This window comes from Anas platyrhynchos, chromosome 3, assembly GCF_047663525.1.
Source record: "Anas platyrhynchos isolate ZD024472 breed Pekin duck chromosome 3, IASCAAS_PekinDuck_T2T, whole genome shotgun sequence".
Taxonomy (NCBI): domain Eukaryota; kingdom Metazoa; phylum Chordata; class Aves; order Anseriformes; family Anatidae; genus Anas; species Anas platyrhynchos.
Genome location: NC_092589.1, coordinates 88,126,645 through 88,138,221, shown reverse-complemented (window position 1 = coordinate 88,138,221; position 11,577 = coordinate 88,126,645).

Genomic DNA, 11,577 nt, shown 5'->3' with positions numbered 1-11,577 from the left:
GCTATCTATTTTATTGCATTTGACAAACTTAACATGAAAGCTAAAAAAAATATTTTTGAGGGGATTGCAATAGTATTACCATACTGAGTTTTGGTTGGGATATGACATTTTAAATTGTAAAAGGGTTCTAAACACTATAAAATTGTGGTAATGATGGAAACAATGAAGACTGCAATAATATACCAATTCTCTTTGGAATTATTTCTTAAATGGTCTCAGAGTTCAGCCATACTGACCCTTCTTGTGTAAGTCATTCCAGGAAGAGCACCTATAAAGTATTTGACTTTCTGATGTCCATTTCAAATTTATTTTTATTTTGTGATAGGCTGAGCTGGTGTCTGTTCAGATCAAAATAGAAAACAGAGCAGGTTTTACCTACATATAGACTTACACATCTGACAGCTTAATCCTCTATAGCTCTGGGTTTGTTTTTCTTTGTTTGTTTGTTTGTTTAGTTGATTGGTTTTTGTGTTTTGTTGTTGTAATTTTTTGTTTTAATTTGTTTTGTGTGTGTGCATGTGTATGTGTGTGTTTCGTTTTGTTTGAATTTTGTTTGTTTGTCTGTTTCTTTGAATTGGCTTACTTGGAGGTCTGAAAATATATATAATATACGATAAATATATATATATATATATAACCTATATATAGTATATAGATAAGCTATTGAGAATCAGGAAAGAATCTTCTAAAATTGTAATGGGAAGCATTTTTTAAGACATTTTTTTCTGAACCGACAAAAACTAAATGTTTATTATTTTTTCCTCCTTTAAAAATGTATCCAAATGCATACATTTCTATTGTATGTTCCTATATGTTGAGTATCACTGGTTGTACAAGAGTTAAAATGACGGTATTGTTTTATCTTTGCATAAACCAAAATGATAATTTCTTTCGCTTTATTTTATGTAAAATAGAAAAGGAATTAAAAATAATATTCAAAGATGTTATAGTTGCAAATTTTAACATCAGTAGTTGAAAAAGATGGTTATTTTTTCTCAATCACCTTTAACTTACACCTGTCATATATGTATGCAGTGTCACCTGTCAAGTCTCTCTATAAGTGAGAACATACCTGCAGCCTCCTAAGAACTTTGCTTCAATAAATTTATGAAATGAAACCAGAAGAGTCAGGAAGCCACTGGGAAGCAGGAAGCAATGGAAGGAGGCCATTACCTCATCTTCTGAAGTTTAACACAGGGCCAGTGTTGACCTGAAATGGGTGGCTGTGGCTGAGGCAAAAGGTTTCCTGACTCAGTGTCCCTCCAGTTTTCATTAGACTTTGTCTCCTTTGTGAATTGCATGTTATATTCTAAGAGCTGATTCTCTAAAGAAGGATGTGTCCTGCAAAGTGAGCACATCTTACATTGTCACTGGTTTATTTTGGATATACATGTGGGTGTGAAAACAAACCTCTTACAGACAGCACCTTTGTCTGTTATGGGACACAAATTCTCCTAGAAAGAGGTCTCAAGTGACAGTGCAGTTAGAAGCTTTGGTTCTTCATATGACATACACGTTTCCTGAATCTGCTCGTTGCATGAAGAAAAATTATACTGACATGCTGAAAAAAAAATGAATCACAATTCAGATACTAGTATAATTCTTAAAAATACAGAACAATGAGATATACGAGATTCCATGATGTTCCAGAATATGTTTCCATCTTTCTAGTCTTTAGAGAAGAAAGACAGCTCCTAGTAAACAGATCCCAACTTCTCCTATGAATAGATGCAGAGCTCCACAACTAAACTAGTGGTTGGTTTTAGCAGACATATTTTATCATCCACAGTTCATCTCTTCCCCTAGGCTATAGCTTTTACAATTTTTGTCTGACACCTGCTTCTAACTTCATCATTTAGTATCCAGCATTTTTCCCATGTAAACATATACTCTGTTTATTTTTCCAAACTTTTATCCAAACAGTTTAAATTGCTTTCAGGTTTTCAGTCTATACTTTCAGAGCTGTGATAGGTTTTGTTTGTTTGTTTGTTTGTTTTGGTTGGTTTTGATTTTTTTTTTTCCAGCTGAACTAAGAAATGTCGAGCAAATAATTTTCTCCTTCCCTCCAGTTCTCTTCTCTGGGTTAGAAATGGAAGCAGAAATCAGGTCTTACTATAAACTCCTACCCCAGATTTAGATCATAGATTCATAGAACAGTTTGGATTGGAAGGGACTTTAAAGAACAGCTAGTTCTAACACCTCTGCCAAGGGCAGAGACACCTCCCACTACACCAGGTTGCTCAAAGCCCCATCCGATTTGGTCTAGAACAATTCCAGGGATGGGACATCCACAGATCTTGAGCAATCAGTGTCTCACCACCCTCTGAGTAAATAATTTCTTCTTTATATCTAATTTAAATCTACCCTCTCTTAGTTTAAAGCCATTCCCCTTGTCCTATCATTACGCTCCCTGACAAAGAGTTCCTCTCCAGCTTTCCTGTAGGACTGCTTTTAGGTACTGGAAGGCCTCTATGAGGTCCCCCCAGAGCCTTCTCTTCTCAGGACTGAACAACCCTATCTCAGCCTGTCTTCATAAGATAGGTGTTCTAGCCCTCTAATCATTCTCATGGACCTCCTCTGGAATTTCTCCAAGAGGTCCACATCCTTCCCAGGGTGTTGAAGGTCCTGGTGCCAAACACAGTACTACAGATGGATTCTCTAATCACCTCCCTTGACCTGCAAGCTACATTTATTTTGATGCTGACAGGCCACCCAGCTCAGCTCCATCCATTATGGTTTAACAGTCTAAGTAAGCCTTTTTGGATTACTGATGACTAAGACCACCAATGAAGAAAGAAAGAGCTTTTAAATCTTTTGTTTGTTCAATGCAAAGCCTAGCACTCAGCTAACTTATGGGCTACCTTTATTATGAGGTCATTTGCACACCCCAGCTGACAATTCTCCTTTCATCTGGGTGTCACTTTTCTCCAAGAAGGATAGGATGTTGCCACTTCTGAGTAGAGCTTCCATCCCATAAATGTTTTATGTTCTCACAGGACTCTTTTTTTTTTTTTTTTTTTTTTTCCCCCACGTGCTGCAGACTAGGTGCCAGAAATATGGTATTGAAGGTAGAACTTATTCTCATGAGAACCTTGTATTCTCTAATTTGATTGCAGTCTTGGATGAAGTTTAGTGTGGGGATAAAACTATTCAGAGATTTGTATACATTTTTCTTCTTGGGCTTAGGAAGACTGGAGTTTGAAAGGCTGCCGTACAGCTTCCCACCATTGCTGACATGTCAGAAACAGCTGTAAAATCTCTTAATGAAAAAATGAATTGACTGCTCTCTAAAGCTCAAATGGATATCCTTTGACCATTGCTTCCATGTCACCAGTAACCATAACTGATTTTTTCTTTTTGTTAGAGTAGTTTTTTCTATTCTTTCCTCACCTGTATCTAACATGGAACACAATCCAGAGTTTTCCTAAGAAGCTTCCAGTCTAGCCATTTTTCTATAAAATCTGGCTGTAATTTATTTATTCCTCTCCGAAGGCCTCATTTCCTCTCTTTTCCCACTACTGCATTGTGCAAAAGATGATGTAACAAGTCTATTCTTAACCTTAGCTATGTCTGTGACACAGTTCTTTTTTTATGCTAGGGGATTTAGCTACATATGTGTGATTTTTCCAGACAGAAGTCTATTTCTTTTCCTTCTTCTGCCCCTCAGTATTTTCTCAGTAATTAGGAATGTGACCTAAATGCCATTTATTTTTTTTTTCTTGTCCTTGCTGAACAGTTGTCACATTAAATTATTTGCTATTAGATAGATATTACAGTAAGCCTCAGGAGCTCACTGAAAAATCCATAGTGCATGTGTTGTGTACAAAAGCAGTTTGTTCTGTAGCGAGCAGGAATAGATGGGGGATGACGAAGGACAAAGATGGAGAGAAAAGGCAGCATAATGAGCCCAGTGATGGTATGCCATCAGTTTCATTAGCCCAGAGTTACTCCTTTTCCTTATTCACTATATAAATGTTTTCATTAGAAGGGGAATTAGCTACTAAGAAAATCAGACAAAGCAAAGGCAAGGTAAAGCAAAACAAGGCAAGGAAGAGTGCCATACATTCTTCAAATGTATGTTGGGGAACTCATCCCAGGAAATCTGATAAGATTATACAGATGTCAAATTTCAGAATAGGTACATCAGTGACTTAAAAAAAAATAATATATATATATATATATATATATATATAAAAGTGTCTTAATGGTAACAGAAATTGTTTAAGGAATGATAAGGTCTGCAAAGACGCTATGAAGTAGCCATGATAAGTATCCATGTTAGTAAATCAAACATATTGGTCTCACACAGTTCTTGACTTAGGGTCTGTGCACCAGTCTAGGCGCTAGATCTTGCCTTTATACTTCTCCACCAAAATTAACAAAACAAATCATCAACTGACTTTACAAAAGTGCATAGCAAATGTCAACATGTTCATAGGCTAAGTTCAAACCAGTGTTTCCCTTTTTCTTTCTTCTCCAAGGTACTCTCCAAACACCTGAGCACTCCCCTGGAATGTGAACACCCCTGAGCATCTGAGCAGAAGAGCAGAGCTTCTGTCCCCCAAGCCAATCAGAGCCCTCACTGCAAGCAACACCTTTCTCAGATACAGATATGCTCAAGGAAAGCACAGAAGGGCATATGTACTTTCTAGCATATGAATGGTTCCACTAAAATCAGTGGTGTTTAAAGTTAATCATAGTCTAAAGTGGTATTGCTGGATCAAAAGTTAAGCCAAGGATTTGTCAGTTCAAATATGTAAGCTAATCTCCACTACCTCAGTATCTCAGGAAATAAGAAATGATTTATCTTCAAAGACAATGATCACACAAAGTCAAATTTAAAATATAGACAAGAGAGTGTAAAAAAGCAATCCACTGAAGAATGTTCACCACGTAAAATTGAAGACAAGTTTTGAATGCATCTATGAACACAGACATCATTTTATTTTATTTTTTCTTAAGCACAATGCAAAATTCACTGCAGTTTTATAAAATGACTGTAATTTGTAGAGTGAAATACTGTTTTGGCTAGTTTAACTGTTGGTTTCAAAACCAATTTCATAACCAAGTCAAATAGAAGTTTTCTGCAACTACATGTAAATGAATAAATTCATAACTTTAAAATAAATAAATAAATAAAGCGACAATGGCAGCTTAGCAATCAGAAGTGATTCCCACACTAAACATTATATTCCCAACTATGTTTCTATAATGTGTCTATTCAAAAAACAAATATACATAGAATCCAAAACAACATGGTTATGTTTTTGCCACAAGCTATCCAACTAATAAAAATCTACAAACAAAACAATACAAAAAACAAAAACAGGGCATGGGACTGAAGAAGGAACAGGGAAACACATTTTCTATTTTACATATGCGTCTGAAGACAACATTCTTCAGGATTAAGCCACCTTTTCTGTTAGGTTTTCAGTGCATGAATCCTCCTTTCTGGAGGATTTTCTCCACAATTTTTTAGGGGTTGAGGTGAAGCTGACTGGTCTGCAGTTACTGATATCTCCTTCTCTGTGGATGATTCATCCCTCTTGGAAGATGGGTGCAATATTTGTTTGTCTTGCCTTGTGCAGTGACAATGGACATCAGCCTTGCAGTGGCCTCTGCCAGTTCACCATGCTGCACCCCACCTTGTTCCATGGACTGAAGATACACCAAGCACTCTCCCTGTTTGCCACAGGGAAAACCTAAGAATATCTACACTGTCATTCATTCCTGTAGCAGTGTTACATTTCAGTGGCAGAGTAAACTTTGTTTTAAGTAACACATCTTCCTTTCTGAAGGTATCTTCCATATGATTCCTTCCCTTTGTCCACTATGTATCTTCTCTGTCTCCTAATGTGTCTTTGGACAATAGAAATTTTCCTGATCATCCTGTCAAAGGAGCTAGTTTGTTTCGGTTGTGATATTGAATATCACCTTCAGTGTCAGTAATTGAAAATCTATTCAAAGCATAATATATCTCACAATGGGGATTTCTCAAGTGTCATTCATTGCTAGACAATCTCTTATTTTGAATGCTATATTCTATCCTATTCAAATTAGTATCATAGCAGATAAGCATAATATTTTAATCCTCTAAATAATACTTTGCCTATTCATTTAAGAAAGTATTTTTACTTCATTTCAGAATTAAACAAACAAACAAACAAGTAGTTTGGTATGTAAAAGCAAGCAAAAAAGCTTCTTTAGTTAACCAATAGATAAATTAAATAGAATGTTTTATTACAGAAAATCATGGTGAAAAACTACCAGTAACTCAGTAGAAAAATTATTCCCAAAGAGGTAATAAATATCACAGAAAATAAATCAAGCTCTTCTCTCTTTTCTCATTTCCTTTACATCATACATGGATTTCACATGCTATTGCATACACCACCTGCATGAAAAAAAAAAAAAAACTGAATGAAAAATTAAACTAATTACACCTTATGCAGTAATAACACTAGACTTCTCTTACCAGTACTCCATTAAAAAAAAAATAATAATAATAATAAAACAAAACAAAACAAATAAATAAAATAAAATAAATAAAATAAAATAAATAAAATAAAATAAATCTTCTTTGCAGACAACTGGATCCAGACCACAAACACATTTTTGTTTGTGTCCATGATTATGTCAAACTGTCCATTCTGAAAGAGTGAAGACAGCTTACTAAAACAATTATGTAGGTCTTACGATACCTTTTTATCTTTTCTCCTTCCCTCTTCTAATTTTTAAACTCAAATCAAGCTAGTTCAGAGGAAAAAAAAAAAATAAAAGGGCTTACATTTCTGCTGAGTCTATAGGCTGTGGTTAGATATTTGAATTCAGATTTGGGTGCACAGTTAAGGTGAAATCCTGACTGTAAAGAGCTAAACTGTTATTATAAATTTCTTTACATATCTTATGCAACAATAAGTACATTCTGTGCCTTAAAAATGTTGTTATTTCATGACTCAGTGATGATAAACTTCATTTTCTTATGTCTACATGTCTGTTGAACCTGCCAAGCTGCAGGGGTCATTCATATTGGACAATATTCCAGGATGAACTAATAGTCTCATGTAAATTTTATACTCAAAGCAGTTTTGTTGTTTTAAACTCTCTGTACTTTCTAAGATAGAAAAACTGAGCTTTTACAAGTCTGTCAGTTTAGGAGCTCTCTACAGTACACTTTTTGGATTATATGTCTGATATCTACCAAGTCATCTTCAAAATTTGAAAATGAACTCTGTTATCTCCAGGGTTAGAAACTATGTAGGAAGCTGATGGAGTAGCCCTCTGGTATTTTCAGAAATCACTTCTGTTTCTTGAGTAATAGAAATAAAAAGGCAGTATGTACTACAAATAAAAAGATGTTCTATGTGAGTGGAGAGAGAAATGTGTAGTTTGGGTAAGGTGCTATTAATAGTCATAAAAAGATCACTCTAAAAATCTGATGATCCTTTACTCTGCAGCAAAGGGCAGCCAGAAAGATTTTGCAGTCACCTAAGAAGAGCAGTATAATAAGATTGTATTTAAATTCATGTACATTAAGCTATGTACATGAAATCTGTGACCTTATAATCCTCTAAGTATAGGAAGAAGTCATCCTTCTTTATCATCTTTGTAGCAATGTTAAGCTTATAGACAGTCACCATGAAGAGTGGCATGAAGATACCCATGTGTAAGAAGGACTACAGAACAGGCAGAACTGCAAAATGACAAGATGAATCCTATTTCATGACTATTGGGAATTCTCATGTAATTTTCATTTAGAGAAAGGGAATGGCAAAAAGAGCTGGAGGAGGTCTGGTAAAGAGGAAGTAACAGTTCGCATCAATGATGCTGAAGCCACAGAGGAGTCCAAACACTGTACAATGAAATTTTATGGACTGCAGTTCTGGTTAATGAAATTAAAGAAGGTACCTTTCTGTTACAGGCTTAATCTTACATGCACATTGCAATCTGCTTCTTCAGCTACTGTTGAGATGGAGTAGGAAGAAAACTAGTGTTGCCAAGAGTGACTTCAGCTCAAGGGGTCTTTGTTGGACAAGTTGAGTAGCCAAGAGTAAAGAGCATGATGTAACTCAGTATTTTGACACAATTCCTACTGGCAGAGATGTGGCAATGATGTGTGTAAAAATAAATAAATAAATAAATAATAATAATAAAGACGATGCCAGTGATTTTAATCTAGTTAGATTTCTGTTATGAGAACAGAACACAACACTTGCCTATTAATAGCATACATGAACCTTGAAGCAGTCGGTTTTACCAAATATGAAGCAACTTATGATAACTGACAAAGCACATGTGTTTAATGCGGAGTCTTTTAATAAAAAACAGGAATTGTTCATGAATATCCTATTGGGTACCCCATAAACCACAATTCCAAAGACATGAAAAAAAAGATTATTTTGGGTAGGAGTCCAACCTAGTAAAAAAGAGATGTCAAAGCTCTGCTGGAACAGAAGGAAAGTTAATATTAAGAGGAATGGATTACAGGTACACGTCCATCTAGATGACTGGCAAAAATATGAATCACAATGCAGAAATGGCCAACAGACATTTATGTGTTGTATGTGGAGAGAAGCATAAGGATGTATGTATCCCAGATGCTGTTTCTGCTGTAATAGCAAGTTTACCATGTGTAGCAATGAAAGATATAAAGGAACATCTGTTGAAATTAAACATTTGCAAATCAACAGGCCCAGATAACTGACACCCAAGAGCCCTAAGAAAACCATCTGGGAGCTTTCAGAACAACTCATGTGATATTTAACAAGTCCTGGGAAACTGAAGAAATTCCAAGTGATTGGATAACTACAAATGTGGTTCCAACATTTAAACAGGATAAAATGAAGAATCCTGCGAAGTACAAATAAGTTAGGAAAGCTAAAACAAATAAATTTAAAGAGATTTCTATATATATATGAATATGAATATGAATATGAATATGAATATGAATATGAATATATATATATATATATATAAAAGACAAAAGCTGGATTTTAAATAAGTCAACCTTGTTCACAGACAAAAGTTTTGTAACAAATAATGTGTGGTCTATATTGACAGCAATACAAATCTGGTTTCCAACAGCAATAGCACTGATACAGTATATTTGGAAGATAGCACATTCCGATTTTTACATTCGGTATTTGATTATTACTATATGACATTTTCAATATTGTAATATATACTAATAGCACAGCAAAAATAAATAACTTGAAAGCTATATTTTTGAAAGATCTCAACATACAAATTTACAAAGCCAATATATGAATGAGATAGGATTTACTAATGAGAAAACTTCTTGAGCTATTGCTAGCAAGTATATTTATTATATTATATACTATATAATATATAGTATATATTTATATATTATATATTATATTATATATATTATATAGAAAGAAATTATATATTATATATATTATATATATTATATAGAAAGAAAAATGCATGAAAGTAAGCAATTAGGACAAGTAACTGACACAAAGCATTCTAGATAGTTTTCTGAAATTGTTAGAATTCAACCAGACATGTTCAATGCAACTTAACAAAAAGTATTAGTTCTGGGAACACACCATGTGAACTATGCAGCAGGGTGAATTGCTTTCAGAATAGAGAGCAATGCCAAATAGAAGATGGTTGCATGGGACTGTCTCAGGCAAAACTGCTCAGTTCACCTAGTTGAAACAAATTAGTATGGAAAGAGTTTATTGGTTTGCTAATAACACATAACTAATCAGTTATCAGTGAACTATATTTTTGATATCAGTACCAGCCATACAGCATTAACCATCAGACCCTTCTGTGGAGATGTGGGTGCTCCAACTGTGCCTGCACTCCACTAAGGAAGGTTGTGGGCACACAGACCCACCTGCACCACAAGGTGGGGTGCCTTCCTGCCATCCCCACACTGTGGGCCACTGGATTGATGCAGGCTACTTTTGCACCTCATGGAGAGCTTCTGGTCCTGTCCCAGGCAGGGCTGGTTATGACGTGGGGTGATAACTGGAAGTGCCTAACCAGTGTCACTGCTCCTCCTGCTCCAATGCTTCTCCCCCAACCCCACTATGGACTTTCTTGCTTACCTTATACATCTTCTCAAACTGATGCCTACATTGTTTCCAAAGCCGCTTTGTAGGATATTGTTGAACTGGTTTATTTTCATCTTGCTCTTTAACATGATCAGTATGTGGAAAACACTCAGTTTTGGGTGCCCCTTCACGCACTGTTACACTCCCATCCTTACTTAACCAGGCATTGTTATCTGTCCATTTTCTCCAGGATTTTGCTGGAGATTTCAACACTGCCATAAAAATGCTCTTGAATTATAGAAGACCTTTTGCTGTGTGTGCTTGAGGCAGCCTGACAGCAGGTGTGGGATTAAACACTGGGAGGGTGATCCAAGGATGGCCTTTGGTTAGGATTCTTGAGGCACAATAAGATTAATGTTTTAAAAGACAGGGTTTGTTTCCTGCCTCAATCAGGTGAAGTCAGAGCTGAGATGGTGGGTTAGGACAGCCCTTTTGTTACCTTAGAACACAATGTTTTTGGCTTTATAGCCCAATGATACTTATTCCTAAATCTTTAGTTTCAGAAGGTTAGCAGTAATTGCATAAGATGACAAAAATGAGGTCAGTTTTGATCAGACAGTTTTATCTTTCTCTGCAGCATCAGGCATTGATCACAGAGTGCTAAGCTTATAACCGAAAGCATCGGCATTGTGAGAAAGGCAGATCAGTGCTCAGCTGTGCACACAGAAGCCTCCCTGGTGCCTGATTAAAATATGCTGAACAAAATTTATACTGGTCACTGGCTCTCTCTTTTGGAAGGAGGGGGTTTGTTTGGTTGGTTGGTTGATATTTGTTTATGTTTGAATGTGTTTGCTTGTTTCCCAGAAAAAATAAGCTTTTCCATCCTTCTGTAACCTGACTTGCAGTTCAGTGATCATCTGCAATCTCATATCTGACTTGCTCATGCCATTTATATAGGCCTCAACTATTTTGTCACTATTTTGTCATTGAGGAAAGATTATTCTCCTCAGTTTTCTGTTATGGTTTTCAGAAGTTTTTCACAGACAGTGGTTCATTTGGGTGACATTAACAGGTCTATAAAACACAGATTAAATTCAGGAAATTCTGGATTCCTTTTGATACCATTTTTGGTGAAAAAAAAAAAAACAACAACAACAACAAAAAAAAAAAAAAAAAAAAAAAAAAAACCACAAGAATATATCAATCAGTCTTAAAATCAGAAAAGAATTTAAAAGCTCCATGAAAAAGTAGGCAATGTTTCTGAGGTCAAAAAATAAAAAAGCTGGGAAGCTTGGAATCTAAATCAGAAAAAAAAAAAAAAATTCTCGGTTTCACTAGTATGAGCACAGATGGCCAGAGTGCTACTTTGTAAGGAAAACTTTGCCAGAAAAAATAATGATAAAATACTGTTTACACTATGATAGCATTTTTCTTTCAGTTCTGTGACAGCATGTCCTCATTTGAGATTTAACCAATGACCCATTAGTTGCAAGTTTTGCAACAGTCTCAAAGTCATTAGATATAAATGGCACTATTATTTATTAACTCT